Genomic DNA, 17630 nt, shown 5'->3' with positions numbered 1-17630 from the left:
CCTGATGCTAAAGATTAATCAAATACAGTTTAAAGATCCTTGAGATGGGGAGGGAAATGAAGTTTTGTCTGTGAAGCAATTCAAAAGGTGAAAGCTTGTGAACTTGAATAATGTATTTTATTTGACCAACCCACTTAGAGGCAACGTTTATCAATATGAAAATTTCACGTACACATTTGGATTTTCACCCTGAACTGGATGCATGTCTCTATGTGATGGAATCAGAGAGAATCCTCCCTTTAACTAGCATACAGTCTTTATTCCAGCAACAGCGCTCCCATCATTATTGTTCTCCCAACACCAAAAGCAAATGCCATGTGTCACTTCTCGTCGAATTTATGTTTCTTTTTTTGTTGTTTTGATGGTTGGTTTTCTTTTATGGTTGAGAATTCAAATGCAGTTTTTGGTATTGAGGTGTATTTCAAGGGAGGTGGTTTGATGCAGGAGAGTGAGCAAATTGTTTATAGTTTCAAAGAAAATGAGAGAGCACATACTTCATTGAAGCAGAATAATAACATCTATAAAGGTAAGTTATGCAGGTAAGGGGTACTTGGGTCTCATCTCATGTAGATCAGCTGATGTCCTGATGATGTAATAGTGTTTTTTGCCACTCAGTCCCTGCCAATTCACCTATGTTCATGTGTGTGTGTGCCCCACATACAAACTCCTTCATCGTTGATAACACCTGCTTCCTCCCCCCTTTTCTTTAGAGTTTCATTGCTTTGAACTCAGTTTTCTCCATAAGTGATCAAATTGGAGCACTAAGACATACAAAACAGACAACATGTCAGGAAAGATATTTCTCAAGTATGTATTTGTTATTCCTTAAGCAAAAGGAGTTCCTGTGGCGCCATGTCAACTAGCTCTCTGATAACTAGCTATAGGGTAACTACACACTGGTAATGTTTTGAAATTTAGTGTGCAAGATAGCATATCTTGGATTAGCAGGTATTTTGGCCCATCAAGATATTATCTCTCACATATCACCATTGGCTTTCACTACCAAGAAGTGTCTCTTCTGACTGACTGCACAAAGATTTATATAATTAACATATGAGGGGAAAATCCCTATCTTTATACTCAGGATACTAAAGAAAAAAAAAAGATTCCACATGTAGCCTATAGTCAAACTGGAAATTTCAACTTTAAATTTGGATTTGGATAAGATAAACAAGTTCTGACAGCTGATATTCAGACTTACTCCCATCACTGGCTTCTTGTTCTCAAAGACATTTGATAATATAAATATTAGTGATCATAGCTAACATCTGTTGAATTTTCTGTATGCCAGGCATTGTGTGATGTGATCTCTTTTAATCTTAAAAAGGAAATTTGTGAGAAAAGACTTGGTAATTCCTATTTTAGAAGTGTGGGGATGGGAAAATGAGTCTTGGAATGAATAAGAAACTGGTGCAACATTGCATTGAGGTTAAGTCAACAATGCGATGAGTTGCCTGGGACTTGGTTGAACATCAAAACTTCCAGCCAACCTCTTCAGTCTATTCTTGTCATTACATGACAACAGTTCTCCAGTCCCCAAGATGCCTTCAAGGGGATCCTTGATAGCATAACTATGTTAAACAAAAATACAGTGATACTCACAAGACACTATGTTGGAAATGAACTTTACAATTTGGGGGGAAGGGGAGTCAAGGGGGGAAGGAAAGTGGGAGAAAACGAGGGAGGGGGTAACAATGTTTGATAAGAAATGTACTCAGTACCTTATGCAACTGTACCCCTCTGTAGATCACCTTTACAATTAAATTAAATTAAACTAAAAGGTCCTAATCTATTGTTTACCTTTTTCACCAAGTGGACAAAATTCTGACAGCATCGAAGTACTGGGGGGGGGGGTAAAATTACTAAAAGTTGATTACAAAAGAAGCAAAGACACCAAATTCTACTGGTAGTCATTGTATTCCTTACCCCAATGCATGTACAATAAAAATCAAGCAATCAACAACAACAAGAACAAAAATAACACTTTATTAAACCTTGAAATCTTAGTACATATAAGTATTCATAAAGCACTTTTGAAACATATGGAGGTGTAATGATAATCACCAAATCTAATTGTTTGGGGTACAAGTTGAACCAGCTACTTCTGCCACAAACTGGTTGGTTTCGAAGACTACCTGGCTGACAAGCCATGATTATTCAGACAGGGGAATTTGGCAAGGATTTTCTTGGAAATCAGTGAAGTGAGCTTGAAAATTCAGAAAAAAAAGATCAGCTGGCAAATTTCTGACAATGATATAACTCAGACTTTGCAGTAGAATTCACAATTTGGGGGAGCATGCATCTGTTACTATGAGCTTGACAGCTTTCAAGTGCCGCAAATGCTTTTCTGATGAGACTGATGGTGACAGTAACAGAAATGGGTTTTTTTGTTAGTAAGATGAAATAAGTCAACATTTCAGGTTATCTACAGTTCCTAGTGCACCAATATTTCACAAACTGACAAACTGATGGTAGTACCAAATCATACATAGGTTAAAAGAATCTACGCAAGGCGTGACGCCCATGATGGGTTTGACATTATGAATTATGTGAAGTTCAGTGATTTGTTTACAACCCCAAAGTGTCACTCCTTGTTAAGGGACAACCATGGTTATAGTAGAGACAAATAGTGTGTTAAACTGAAAGGCTAGGGAATTGCTGAGCCATTTCAACCTGCCTATCTGTGTGGGTCTGGAGAGTCAATTCATACTCTTCAACTCAAATAATGCATTGAAATAAATGAAATGCAGCTAAACCTAGCTACCTTCTATTAACGCAGACAGTAAGACATAGCTAAATATGTAAAGCTATGCCAAAGTTCTTGTGAAAATTTTGTTTGGGAAACAGTAATCTTTCATTATTTATCTTGAAGATAACGTGTTTACCACTGTTAGGTAAATGAATTTATTCTTTTTTAATTTATAAGTTTAATTTCTAATAGATATAACAAGCACAGAAAAGCTTTTTGGTGGTCTCCTGAACCAAAAATAAAAAAGTTGAGCATCTCTGATGTAGGAGATAATGTCACTTTTTTTTTCCCACACTGCAGATTGAACTCAAGGCTTCACACTCATAAGGAAGGTGCTCTACCACTTGAGCCAACACCTGTTACCTCTTTAGCTCCATTTTGTCTTGATCATTTTTGAGGTTTGGTTTCACTTTATTCCTGGGGATATTTGTTTATGTTAGCCTGGGGATTAACTTTATTCTGAAGACAACAGGAGCATACTCCTGTGCTCAGCCAGCCATTATACTCCCACTGTAGTTGGGGATGCTACTATGCCCAGCCATTGATTAAGATGGAATCTTGCAACATTTTGGGCCCAGGCTGGTCTTTGATCCTTCATCTCTGCCTCTCAACTAGCTAAGATTACAGGAATGAGCTACCATACCAGGTACCACTACTTTTTTAACCCCAGAGTAGCATGGAGATTTAGTGATATTAGATTAAATGATACATCATTTGTAACGAAATTACAAGTGTTTGTAATTATAGTAAGTGGTATATTAAATGTTGTCTTTTTTAGGGAAAAATCTCCATATTCTCTGAGTCAAAAGAAAATGATAAGACAGTTTCTTATAAGCCCTCAGGTGGCTGTTTAACTATTCAGAATCTTCAGAGCCACTAGTCTAAGTAGAAAAGCCCCACTGAAGAGCCAGGCTGGAGCAGAATCCCAGAATTAGATCTATTTATGATTTCCAGTAAAGGCATTTCTTTGCTTAAGAAAACATTCACACAAGTTTTGCATATAAATACAATTTTCTAGGAGAAACAAGTATACGCTGCAATAACAAAATAAGAATCTGATTTTCATGCCAGTGAAGTTGCATCCAAATAACTGCTATTTTTGCTTCTATGTTATTTTATGCAAATATCTTTATGGGTAGGTTCTTATGCATATTAGAAAAGAATAATGTTTAAAACCATGAGGGATTCCATGTGCTTGGGACAAGTTTCATTCAGGGTATTTTTGGCAAATATGCTACTTGGCAAAAATATTTTTTTATGTTTTTCCTCTCATCTTTTTTAATGTAACTAATATAACTGGGGAAAGGCTTTATAAGGTCTCCATTCTTTTTATAAATTTTTGCTCTTTTTCTCTATAACCACTTTCGCATGAATGTCTTTTTTAAAATATTTCCTTCCTTCGTTTCTTGAATTGTTTTGATCTTTAATTTCCTGGTGAAACCAAAGACATTTGTAAGAGATCACATTGGATCATCAACCTCTTAGAATTATACAGTGGAATTCTCCAATATATGAATGAAGATAAACTCTGAGTGAGATTTGAAGGTCACATTTTTCGAGGGAGAAACAGAATCTGTGATATACCTGGATGGTGTCGTGGTTCTACTTTTAATTTTTTCGAGAAACCATTCTACTGATTTCCATAGTCGTTGCACAAGTTTATAGTTCCACAAATGTTTCATAAAGCTTCCTTGTCCCCCACATACTTACCAGAATTTGTGGTGTGTGTTTTTGATGATGGCAGTCCTGACTGGAGTGAGATAGGATCTGAATGCTGTTTTGATTTGCATGCCCTTCGTGGTCAGAGATGTTGAGCACTTCGTCATGCACCTGCACACTTTCCAAATGCCCTACAACTGATGAATGGATCAAGATGATGGTATTCTGTGTGTGTGTGTGCATTACACAACAGAGTATTATTCAGTCAGAAAGAATGAGATTATGTCATCTGCAGAGAAATGAATGTATCTAGAAGTTACTATGTTAAGCAAGGGCAGCCAGGTTTAGAAGGGCAAAACTCACAATTTTTTTTCTCCTATGTGGATGTTAGGCCTAAAAGATAAACATATATAAATACATAAAGGAATACATCACCCACAGAGATACATATGTGTGCATATATATATATATCTATATATATATATGGGTTAAATTATGCTATATACATGTGTGGAATACCATGGAAAGCCCTTTTGAACAATTAACAAAAAATCAGGTGCTGTCTGGAGTGTAGTACTAGTGAGAGGGCAGAGGGGAAAGGGAGAGGGTATGAAGGGTGAGTAAGCTCAAAAGGTGTTATGTCTGTGTACTGAAACAATGAGGCTTGCTGAGATTAGTTTGACAAGGAGTTGGGGATCAGGGAGAGTGATGGAGGAGGGAGACTAATGAAGACACATTATATGCATAGATCGACATGTAAAAGTGAAACCTCCTTGGACAACTACTTGATACTTATAAAACATGAAAGCATGTATTGTATATGCATATGTATATATATATATATATGTACCTGAGTACATGCATGTATATATATATAACTCCATAGATATACATATTCACATAGGTGCAAAACTGAGAGTAGGAATAAAAAAAATTATCATAGGGATTTCCTCTGGGGTAGAATTAAAGGATGTCACTTTCATATTTCTAGCTTTCTTATAAAGGAAATGATTGTGATTCAAAATTACTTACCTCTGTAAGTTTCCTGCCATCTCATGTTCTATTTTTAAATTAAATTTGCTTTTGTCATGCATGGTAGCACATAACCTAATTATTTTTACATTGCTTCTTTTTCTAAAAAATGAAAAATTACATATAAGCACTCCAGTGAGTTTCTTAGCAACCGATCTCCTCTGCTGAGGTTGTCCGGGATAGCTTCTGTCCTCACACACATCATGTCAGGGAAATTTCCTCTTAAAATGCAGTTGTCATCTGAGTAAGCCCTTGCCTTAGCCTTACAGTAATATGTAATCCAATGAAAGAAGAAGGTAATTCTTGGGGGTGGGGAGGGTGGGGTGCAGGGGAAAACTATGAAGGAAACAGAGTCTAAGCTGGGTACTGGTGGCTCACACCTATAATCCTAGCTACTCAGAAGGCTGAGATCTGAGGATTGTGGTTCAAAGCCAGCCTAGTCAGGAAAGTCTGTAAGACTCCTATCTCCAATAAACTACTCATAAAAAGCTGGAAGTGGCCCTACAGCTCAAGTGGTAGAGCACTAGCCTTGAGTACAAAAGGGCTCAGGGACAGCACCCAGGCCCTGAATTCAATCCCTAGGACCAGCAAAACAAAAACAAAACAAGCAAAAACTTGGAAAAAATATTAAGTTACATAAGCTAGACCCAAAGAAACATAGGGTCCATGGTTTCCCTTATTTTCAATAACTAGTATATTTCTAGGACAAGCAAAAAAGGTCAAAATCTATGTACATATGACCATATAAAATGATGCCAAGCAAAATGAACCCCAAGATAGGGACACAAGAGGTTTTACCTTTGTTGCTATTGTTTTTAATGTACTATGTGATTTTTTATTTCTTTTGTATGTTCTTCCCCCCTGGTATAACCCCTGTTGTCACTGTATTTGATTCTGGTACCATGCATCTTGTATTTAAAATTTTCTAATTTGGGAAGGGGAAGGGAAATAACAAAATGCTGAAACAAGGATATAGGTTGACCCATTGTTAACAATGGACGTACAAGACACTATGTTGAAAACAAACTTTACCATTTTGAGGTGGGGGGAGTAGGGATCATAGGGAAAAAAAGGTGGGGTAAAAATGTTCAATAGGAAATATACTCATTACCTTACTCATGTAACTGTACCCCCTCTGTATAGTATCTTTACAATAAAAAGTATTAAAAAAAAAAACAGAGCTGAGGAATCCTTATACATCACTTCCCTACCCAGTGCCTTTGGTTGACAGAATACTCTACCGATATTGACAGACAAATCACTATAGGTTCTTTTTCTATGTATGCCAGTCCTGGGGCTTGAACTCAGGGCCTGAGCACTGTTTCTGAGCTTTCCTTGATCAAGTCTAGCACTCTGCCACTTGAGTCACAACTCCACTTCTGGATCTTCTGGTGCTTACTAGGGGATAAGAGTCTCAAGGAACTTTTTGTCCAGGATGGCTTTAAACCAGGATCTTAAGATCCTGTCTTAACCAGTAACAGGGCACCATGGTGTGTGCCTGTCATCCCAGCTACAGCAGCAAGTATATATAAGAAGATCATGATCCAGGCAGCCTGAGCAAAAAGTGAAATCCTGTTATGAAAATAACCAGAGCAAGCAGGCCTAGAGATGTAGCTCGAGGGATAGGTACCTGCCTCACAAGCAGGAAGGGTTGAGTTCAAGGTACTGCCAAAATAAATAAATGAGTCAATGAATAATTGTTCAGTACTAGAAATATTATGTAGGAAAATATGGCCAGGTAAACAACAGAGAAGGAGGACAGTGTTGTTGCCATAGGAAGCTTGGGAAAGGCTGAAACATGAATAAGAGACTATTAACTCTATCTCAGTCATATTTGACTCTGTCCCATGTGGTTGGAGCTGGGAGTGACCACTTAGTCTAATCTTGCATGAGGAGTGCACATTGCATGCTAAATCCTATGTTATAAATGATTCTCAAGCTTCTGCATGGGTTGACAGAGTCAGTGTGAAGGTCACTGACTTTTTTCATGTGACCATCCATCTAATTTGAAGGAATTTTCACACTAACAAAAACTCGGCCTCCTGAAACCGACGTGCTTCCACCTATAAATGAAATGCTTCTTTCCTGGTGAAAGCCTGTGGTGAGATACTGATTCGTAACTCCAATTGGAGACTCTCCGACCTGGAAACGCCTCAGGGAGACAAGGGAAAGAGACAGTATCTTTCTTGTTTTGGAAATTGATCTTCTGACACTAGATTTTTTTTGGGGGGGAGGGTCCGGTTGTGGGGCCTGAACACTGTCCTTCAGCTCTTCAGCTCAAGGCTAGCGCTCTACCACTTGAGCCACAGCGCCACTTCTGGCTTTTTTTTCTTTTTGCTTATGTGGTGCTGGGGAATCGAACCCAGGACTTCATGCATGCAAGGCAAGCGCTCTACCACTGAGCCACCTTCCCAGTCCTTTATACTAGATTTTAACTTGTAGTCACACTAGAAATTTTAGGCTAGCCAACCTAGAACTGCAGTTAGCTAACTTAGAATTTAAATAAAAATTGGAGGAGAAAGGTATCATTTTCTGTTCCCACATAGTGTTCCTGTGAGAATGTTGCCCTGCAGGTGTCCAGGAGTTGCAAGAAGAGAGGGGAGGGAGGGAAAGAGAAAGAGAGAAAGAAAGAGAGAGGAGGATTGATTATTTTAATTCATGATGATTTTAATTCATAATTGGGAGGCAGTCACCCTCAGGATCATGAGTAGAAAGAATGATTTCTACTCCACTCTACATATTCTAGGAGAACCGGAGATAACAGAAGCTATGAATAGAGAGATGGATCTACTCCAGATTGGACACCTGCTTTTGATCACTGTCCGTGAGATACAGGCTGAAGTGGGGCAGGCCACTTCTTGGTAGAGGAGGAATGGCAAAACTGAAGCCAGCTTACCACTGAGATCTCTCCCTAGGTGGCATGTTTATTAAAGTCATAGATCTCTGTCAAATGGGCCACCCAGGAAGCACTTAAACAGCACCTCCATCTGAACACTGCCCAGTTACATATCCATTGCAATGTGGAGTCACTAACCACTGGGACTGAGGAAAAACAAACCATGCAGAGGGCCAATCAGAAATTGACAAGTAGAGGAAAAATAACCAGCCACAGAATCCTAAGCAGTCACTCAGTCAATTGGAAGAGATTTCTTGAATGCTTCTGTATTGTCGGATAGAACTAGACAGGTTTACCTGTGTGTTTGCTTTGTTACATTTGTAGGCGCATAGTTATATGTGACATGATATGAGATTATATAAATTTCTGTTTGCTCATGCTTTAATTTGTAACTGTTTCCAAATGCATAGGTCTAATCTACTTCATCCCTATTTTTAAAAATTATAACATGTACTTTAACATAACAAAAATCAGATTGGTGATATGGTTCAAGTGTTAGAGCAATTCCCTAACTCTGCGCTCCCCCCCAAATCAAAAGCACAGTATGGTGGCTTATATCCGTAATCCAAACTATACAGGAAGCAGAAATCAGAAGGATTGTGCTCTAAAGCCAGTGCAGGCATACAGTGAGTGAGACCCTCATCTGAAAGCTGGACATGGTAGTATCCACCTGTAATCCTTGCTCTGCAGGAGGTGTCATCAGGAGGATCATATCCAGGTTAGCCTGGAACAAAACTGAAAGATACTATCTTATAAATAACTAAAGCAGCCAGGCACTGGTGGCTCACAGGTGTAATCCTAGATACTCAAGAGGCTGAGATGTGAGGATCATGGAAGCCAGCCTGGGCAGGATAAGTAGTGGGACTCTTATCTCCAATTAACCATCTAAAACCCAAAATGGATCCGTGGCTTACAGTGAAAGAATGCTAGCCTTGAGAAAAAATGCTCACAGACAGTTCCCAGGCCCTGAGTTCAAGCCCTATGCTTGGCAAAAAGAAAAAAAGGAAGAAAAAGAAAAAGAAAAACGGCTGGGAGCATGCCTAAAGTGGTAAAGTGCCTGTCTAGCAGGTGCAAGGCCTTGAATTAAAATACCAGTACCGCCAAAAAGATTATCTGAAACTACTAATTTGCAATAATATATTTAATGCCAACTTCATGTATGTATAAACAAGGAATAGAGCCCAACCAATAGCTCAAGGAAAAACCATTGGGGCCCAGTGTATCAACATGAGGAGTCATTGTGCAATGAACATTTCTTTATCTCCTGCTAATAAATCTTATGAGGTAATGAACATCTCTGAGAACTTTGATTAGAGCGAGTGAGAATGACTGTCATAAAATTTTCTTTATGTGCCTAAAACCATAGGATGCCTAAAGCCAGTCATGAAATCTAAAATAATTATTGTAGTCACTTTAGGCAGCCTGAGTTAAAGAAAACCATTGGAAGAGAAAAGGGCAAGGGGCAGAGCTGGAACAGAGCAGCCCAGACGCCATTAAGATTTCTTCTCCATTCCCACCGTGGTCAGATGTTCTTCTTTGACCTTGCTGTAGCCCTGCTAGCCCATTTCTCTCACCATAACATTAGAATTCCAGAGCTTTGGATTTCTACTGTTTCAAGCCTTCTGATAATGAACATCCATCCCGTGTGTTGCCAAAGAGAGGAAGGAAAACAACACTGATAGATCGGAGAAGTCAGTAAAGTGCTTGGGCCACTAGCAGGTTGAAGGTCAAGAAGTCTGGGGCACTGTATAGGGCTTCCCTCTTTCAAGGCTCATTTAGAGAAACTTTTTTTTTTAAATTTTATTTTATTTGAGAACATACTGTACAGAGGGGTTACAATTACATGGGCAGGATAATGCATACATTGCAGCCTCCTCCTTTGTTTACCCTTCACCTCCCTTCCCAGCCTCCCCCCTCCCCCCCACCCAATCATACCCCCCTCCCCCACCCCACACCGACATTGTAAAGCTGGTTTTGACATGACATTTTGTACTTCTCATTGTGGCAACAGGTCCACCTGAATCCTTAAACGACTTGTTTGTCCCCATCTCCTCCACATGTTATACTGACATCAAATATAGTGAAAGCGGGGGTTACACTGTGGGGGAGGGACATACAAAGCAACAAAGAAATAATCTTATAAGTGCGTTAGAAACACATGCATGAAAGAAGAAACTTCTTAATGAAACCATTCAGCTTTAAGGAACATAACAGCCAAGTTTGTGAATTATTGACTATTTATGTGATTTCTGCACAACATAATGAGTCATCTGGATTAATAAGTAACTTTAGGTTGCCTTTGACTGGTCAGTTCCTGTGACACACCTACTTACACCTGCTTCAGCCAAACCCCACAGACAGCAGGTTGGTCTGAAGGCTCTAAATTCAGTAGTAATTTCCTTGACCTTAGTCTAAATTAGATTATTGATAGAATATTCTAGAAAATTACCTACTTGGAAAGGAGAAAAATCTCATGTTTTCCCATCTCTGAATTTTTAATTGACCAAACATGAAAGAGTTGTGTTAGGATAGCAAGGTTCCAGCCCTTCTGTCACTATCCAGTGGCTTCATCTTGAAGGGTAACTTCCTGCCTCTGAGCCTGACCATTCTGATCTGTGAAAAAGAAAAGCAGAATAAATGTCTACCATTCTAAATATTTCTTATAGTAAGTTCAGAATCAAGGTTCTGAATAGGGCAAGCTGTTCATAGCAGAGGAGCAGTTTGTAAAATACTATTTGTTCTAGATCTGCCAATCCTGGCTCCCTATTGAATCTGTAGTCAATAAGCAAGTATAAGTTTCTTAGCTCAAGACAAGTATGTTTTCTCATTTCAGATAAATAAGACTTACCAGTCCCTGGATAAAGCCCTTGGGAAGTCTTCAAATGCCATCATCAACTGCCAGTTCTAAGAAAAGAAAATAGATGGTTTTGGAGAGTTCATGTTGCTGCTTCACTGAATTTTAGGTGAGTATGTTTAAGACAAAGAATTTAAGACGAGAATTAAACTGCTTTTTCAAAAAGTGCTTTTCACTTCTGCATGCAAAAGAAAATGAGAATGTCTTTCCCTTTTGTACTTTCAGTAGGTGTTTCTTTATCTTTTGTTTATTTATTTTAGTTATCAGTAACTCTCTGAACTAGTGTTTTCTACTATACAGATGGTTCTGAAATCTTTTTTCTAACTTCTTTAGGCAAATGTCATAAGGCTCTATTCTATTATAAAGGTTTCCTACTTTTAAAATATAGGCAGTAGATTTAATATCAGACTAATAAGCCAGATGAGATTAAATCATCTGGTGGCATAAATGGAAGGAGCATTTGGTAGTGAGTATGGTTGAAGCATTGATGCATCCATGTGGGAGGTAAGGAAGCATAGCCCTGTGGAAGGACCAGCAGGGGGTTTTGTGTTGCCTAAATTAAAAGTAGGACATGGGTAAGGTGGAGAACATTAAATTTCTAAACTTTTATGCCAACTAAGAACACATGCACATATAGATGTGTGCATACATACACACACATTAAACTTTGTTTTGCCCGGCTATGGGTAAGCAAATGTGTTTTACATCATCATACATGATTACTATTGCATGCTATGACAAGAGCCTGTAACTTGGTGTTTCAATATTAGTCTGAGATATGCCATTATCATTTTCTCAGCAAAATAGAGAAAAATGGTAGTTATATGTCAAGATAATGTGGCCTTCCACTTCTTCCTAAAGCCACTTTTCACAGTTTATTATGTACTTTGAAGAAGGCTTTCCAAAACATAAAAATATACTTATTTTTAATTATAAAACAGTGCAACTAACAGCATTGACCACTGTCTAAATCTAATACTAAAGGCATACTTTATCCTTTATATTCTTCTGTGATATGAAAGAAAACTGAATAACCATTTTTGAGCAGACATCATTTTAGAGCAGTCAAAATGTAAGTCAAAGTGACATTATGAAAGGGTTTGCAAACAACTTTGATTAAGTCTCAGTTTAAAATTAGCCATCAAGTTTGACTAAATGATATGAGATTCAAATGCATATGGCAAGATTATTGCTTTTTAGATACCAAGATTTCCTTTACCGTTCTGAGTAACTTCATGATGAAGGTAGGTGATTCAGTTGTCATCTTAAGGATGTTTAAATTTTGTTTATTGAAAGAGAACATAAACCTAAAATGGTTATTTCATTTATTTTCAATATGTTTGCTGAATACAGTTTCCAAGAGATACACTTCACAGGCTTTAAAAACATCAGTAAATCAATTTGACTGGTGTAGAGAAAATGAAAATGAAAAGCTAATTTTCTGAACTGTCTATCTACTAGTTGATCCAATCTATGCATTTTACCTTGAAGGCAATTCTTGGTTTTGTCACCACTATGTTTGACCTTTGTGGTCGGTTTTCCCGCCATAACCCTCACCTGTAGCTTAGCTCAGTGCCTTGAACCCTGAGTAGTATCTCGTCTTCTTTCCTTGATAACGGTGGGTGGTTGAGCCTTTGGCTTCTTGCTGCTGCTAATCTTCAGGTTGATTCACTATTCTCAGTTTAGCTAAGCTACTCAATTCTTCCATCAATTGTGTAACCACATCCCTGTATTAAATTATACCCATTTAAAAATTTACACTGTTTTCTCTTTCCTTGGTTGGGTCCTAACTAATCTATAAAGCTCCATTGATTTCTTTCAAAATTACTGGAAGAAATGTGAACAGGGATAACTTACGTCTACCCTCAGAAAACAAATGGTTCCTAGAAATAATTTAAATTTACAGGTAAAGTTCAGTGGGATTTTTTAAAATAAACTTTGTATTTATGTAACTGGAACCCTTCCATACATCACTTTTATAATAACAATAAAGATACTCATAAAAAGCTTCATATTAAGAAACTGAGGTAAAATATAGACACAAGAGCATACAAGTAAATTATGACATCTGTCACAAAACATGATAACTTCCATCATCATAAGAGGACGCTTCTAGTTGGTCCTGTCAGAGGAAGCCAGTATTCTAGCTTTTCTCATCATTGACTAGTTTTGCATATTCTTAGAACTTTTCATGAAATCATACAGTGTGTCTTGTAGCTATGAATCATTCTTTTTTAAACTCAATAAACTTTATTTTTAGAGCAATTTATGGTGCAGAGCGAAGCTGAGCAGATGGTACAGTCATTTGCTGCATCGTCTCTGCTTTACACATACACAGCCTACCCAACTCTCAGTATCACCTTCAAGAATGGCACACATGTCATAGTCAAAGAACCCACATCAACACAGTTATCATCCAAAGTTCATTTTATGAATTAGTGTGTGTTCTCTGGGGTTTTGACCAATACATCATGCCAGTTAGCCACATTTATAGTGTCCTATGGAGTTGTTTCATTGCCTTAAAATTCTCCCCTGACCACAAAGGCCCAACAACCACTGGCCCTTTTATCTCATAGCTTTGCCTTTTGCAAATTCTAATGTAGATGGGTGATCCCAACTTCATTGCTTTTTCAGATTGGCTCCTTTCACGTTATAACATAGTGAGTTGTCTTCTGGCCTTTTTTCCATGTCTTTTTCATTTCAATGCTGTTACCTGGAAATATATCATTTTATTCCCCTACTCACTTACTAAAGAACATTGGGCAATTTCTTTAGTGTTGGCAATTATAAATAAAACTGATCATCTGTACATAGGTGTGTGTGTGTGTGTGTGTGTGTGTGTGTGTGTGTGTGTGTGACATGACTGTTGGATTCATTTGGCTGAACATCAATAGTCATGTTAGTGGTTCATCTAAGTATATATAATGATTTTTTGATACGAAACTGCCAACTGTCTTCTCAAGAGATGTATCATTTTGCATTTTCACCAAGGTTCCATACCCACATTCCACAAATAAGTGTTTGATGTTGTCAGTGTTTTGGATGTTAGCCATTCTACTATGTAGTTGTATTTTAATTAGCAAAGCTCTAATTATATAAGATGTACATATCTTTTCTTTTTACCTTTGCCTCCTGTATATCTTGTTTGGTGAGGAGTCCATTTTGGCCCACCTTTGAATTGGGTTGGTTCTGCATGGCAAAGAACATAGCTAACGAGCTAAATGAAAAGCCCACAAAATGAGGGAAGATTTTTTTGTAGCTCTGCATCAAGGGCCTAAAGTCCAAAATACACTTAGAGCTCAAAAAATTAAATTCTCAAAGAAACAACAACCCAGTTAACAAATAGGCTAAAGACTTAAAGAGAGACTTCTCAGAAGAAGTAAAACAGGCCAAGAGACACATGAAAATATTTTCAACATCTCTGGCCATAAAGGAAATGAAAATCAAAACAACACTGAGATTCTACCTCACTCCAGTGAGAACAGCCAACATCAAGAAAACTAACAAATGCTGACATCGATGTGTACAAAAGAGAACGCTATTATTCTTTTGGTGGGAATGTAAGATTGTTCAACCACTATGGAAAGCAGTACGGGTTCTGTTCTTATTGAGTCTTAAGTGCTCTTTGTATATTTTGGGTAAAAATATTTCATCAGGTCTGTCTAGGCAAATGCTGTCCCTAATCTATTATTTATCTTCTCAGTTTTTTAAAGTTAAGGTTTGTTTTATTGGTTGGCTGGTTTGGTTAGGTTAGATTTTGATTTTTGATACGGAAAAATATTTTAACTTAATATACTTAAAACCTGGATACTGGTGGCTTATATATGCAATCTTAACTACTCAGGAGGCAGAAATCCAGAGCATCATGACTCAGAGCCAGCCTGGATAGAAAAGTCTGAGAGATTTCATATCTAGTTAACAAGAAAAAGTTTGGCTAGAGGCATGGCTCAAGTAGTAGCATGCCAGCTGAGCAAGTGTCAGGCTCTGAGATCAAACCCCAAGGGGGGAAAATATACATATATAATATATCTATATCTGTATCTGTATCTATCTATCTATCTATCTACTATAAGTTATAAAATGTTGCAGCATAATTCTGTTGCTATTAAAAATCAGGGTCACCCTTCCCATCTTGAATGACCAATTATTGAGGAAATTTTTAATTCTTAAATATTACCCAAATATAATTTTTTAAATATTCTCATTTAGTTTTGGAACATAAGAATTTCTTAGGTCCCCAACCTCATTCTGTCATTCACCCTTTAAATCTAGAACATCTAGTTGATTTAATTATCTATCTTTTCAACTACAGTTGAGGGATCTGATTTCCCTTTTAGTAAGGGCCTTTGCTTCTTGAAGATTCCTTGTAATCCGAACCTTTCATGTTTCCTATAATAAATATGAAATATGTTGGAAACTAAAGTGGTCAGGATACCTCTCTCTCTCTCTCTCTCTCTCTCTCTCTCTCTCTCTCTCTCTCTCTCTCTCTCTCTCTCTCTCTCTCTCTCTCTCTCTCTCTCTCTCTCTCTCTCTCTCTCTCTGTAAGTAAACAGCTTGCCCTGTCTCAACAATCTGACTTGTTCTAACAGGGTATCTTGGTATTAAAGTAGCTTTTCATTAATCCTTTTGGTACTTCACTTAGTTATCCTAAATGTAAGTGCTCGCTATTTTAATTTTCTTCTCATTTATCTATGTGGACATTTCCCTTTTCAATCTTGTCTCAGGGGTTATCACAACTGCTCATCTGTCCATTTTAATGTACTGTGGTTATACTCAAAAGGACCTGGTGTCCCTTCTACCAACAATTTTCATCTATGCAACCCATATTAATGTTAGCCTTGAAATGTATAATTTAGAATACTTTCAGACAATACCATCATGACCAGAACAGTAGTCCTTGGGCCCCTTCAGAATCCTGAAGCTGTTAGACACAAGAATGACTAGCTTTATGAAGTGAAGTGGTTTTAAAAGGTTGGTAAGAAACTGATGTTTCCAAAACAAGTTTAGTACAGAACTGAAAATTCTAATCACTAACATTTATTCCTAGTTTATGGAAATGAAAGTTTAGAAAGCTATCTGCTTTCTTAAAATACTCTTTAAAAAGCAAAACATATCCATTAATAATGGGTACAACATAAGCCATAAGTCTAATGAAATAGCAGAGACAAGGTTGTGACGGGTGCAAGCAGCATTCGGCGTTGGGTTGTTTCTGCACAGATATGGAAGGAGGAGACTGAAATGTCCTCACTGACTGCATAATGGTGCCCAGAGTCAGGAAGAACACCTGTTAATGAAGAGATCTCAGATTGAACAGATTTTAATGTCATAATCCTTGAGGAGGGTATGGAGAAGGATCAGAAGACTAGAGGTATTTGTTCTTACAATAAAGGACAATGCTAGGATGGTAGATTTTTTAAGTCCCTGTTACTCAAATAGTTCAGGGAATTTAATAGTTCAGGTATTTTAACCACAATATGGTCTGTAACAATATTGCTGAACCTCAGAGTATGTTGTGAAGAAACAGTTTACAGACTGAAATCATACCTTATCTCTTTCTTTTTTTTTCTTTTTTTCTTTTTCTTTTTTTTAATTGTGAAAATACTATACAGAGGGGTTACAATTACATGGGCAAGATAATGAGTACATTTCTTATCAAGCTTTGTGGCCTCCTCCTTTGTTTACCCTCCCCATCCCTTCCCATCCTCCCCCCATCCCCCCAATCCTCCTCCCCCACACACACACCAAAGTTGTAAAGTTTGTATGACTGGAATCTAACACAGTGTTTGGCACACTAGAGATACTTTCAAAATAAATGATGGAGGAATGTGTGCAAAGGCACCAAACAATACCAACTAATGCCTACTGATTCTTACTTAGGCCAGACATTGTGTTATATACACATACACAAATTTCCTCTGACATAGGAACTATCTTCATTAAATTCAAGGTAACTGAGGCCCATCAAGGGGAAATAATTTTACCCCAGTTAGGTAAATTAAACATTCAAATCTAAAGTCTGTCTTCAGAGCCTGAGCAGTTTAATTAGCACACCTACTTTTTCTTATGTAATATAGTTCCCAAATAATCTGAAAAAAGCTTTACAGAAGCAGCACTTCTATCATTTGAAAAGTTTTGTCATTCCAACACGTACCTGCATTAACAAACAGATCTTGCCCAAGTCTTGAGCACCCTTGGTTTGAATAAAAATTTCCTCATCTTAGTGTTCTTTCTTCCCTTCCCTTTTACAATATAACTGCCCCGATCCACTTGTTAATTTACATTCAGATCTCATCATCCCTGGTCTTCAATGCTTCACTCTTAAATTAACATTTAAAAGTCTCATTGCTCCTTTCACCCTGTGTCTTTAAGAAGGTAAAATGTTGAGCACCAAATTACTTATTCTCTCTGAGCTTAAGCTTCTCCACCTAAACAGACATGTC

At 37.6% G+C, this 17630-nt stretch overlaps 1 protein-coding gene and 1 long non-coding RNA gene across 13 annotated transcripts in view; one reads left to right on the top strand and one right to left on the bottom strand.

Annotated features, from left to right (window-relative positions):
• The window catches only part of Dtna (dystrobrevin alpha), a 333587-nt gene that overhangs the window by 135184 nt on the left and 180773 nt on the right, over positions 1-17630 (top strand). For all 12 annotated transcript variants that reach the window (XM_070029341.1, XM_070029340.1, XM_070029345.1 and 9 more), the window contains exon 2: positions 11170-11299. The gene's annotated coding sequence lies outside the window, so the exon portion shown is untranslated. The remainder of the gene's footprint in view (positions 1-11169; positions 11300-17630) is intronic.
• On the bottom strand, positions 10336-17438 carry LOC138832046 (uncharacterized). The gene is made up of 3 exons (XR_011373493.1): positions 17342-17438; positions 11185-11240; positions 10336-10949 (listed from the first exon to the last, which is right to left on the bottom strand). It is a non-coding gene; the product is annotated as an uncharacterized lncRNA (long non-coding RNA).

This window comes from Dipodomys merriami, unplaced genomic scaffold (genome assembly GCF_024711535.1).
Source record: "Dipodomys merriami isolate MVZ:Mamm:240054 unplaced genomic scaffold, mDipMer1.0.p SCAF_2, whole genome shotgun sequence".
Lineage (NCBI taxonomy): Eukaryota > Metazoa > Chordata > Mammalia > Rodentia > Heteromyidae > Dipodomys > Dipodomys merriami.
The sequence above is the reverse complement of the archived record's forward strand: the minus strand, read 5'-3'. Positions and strand labels throughout refer to the sequence as shown.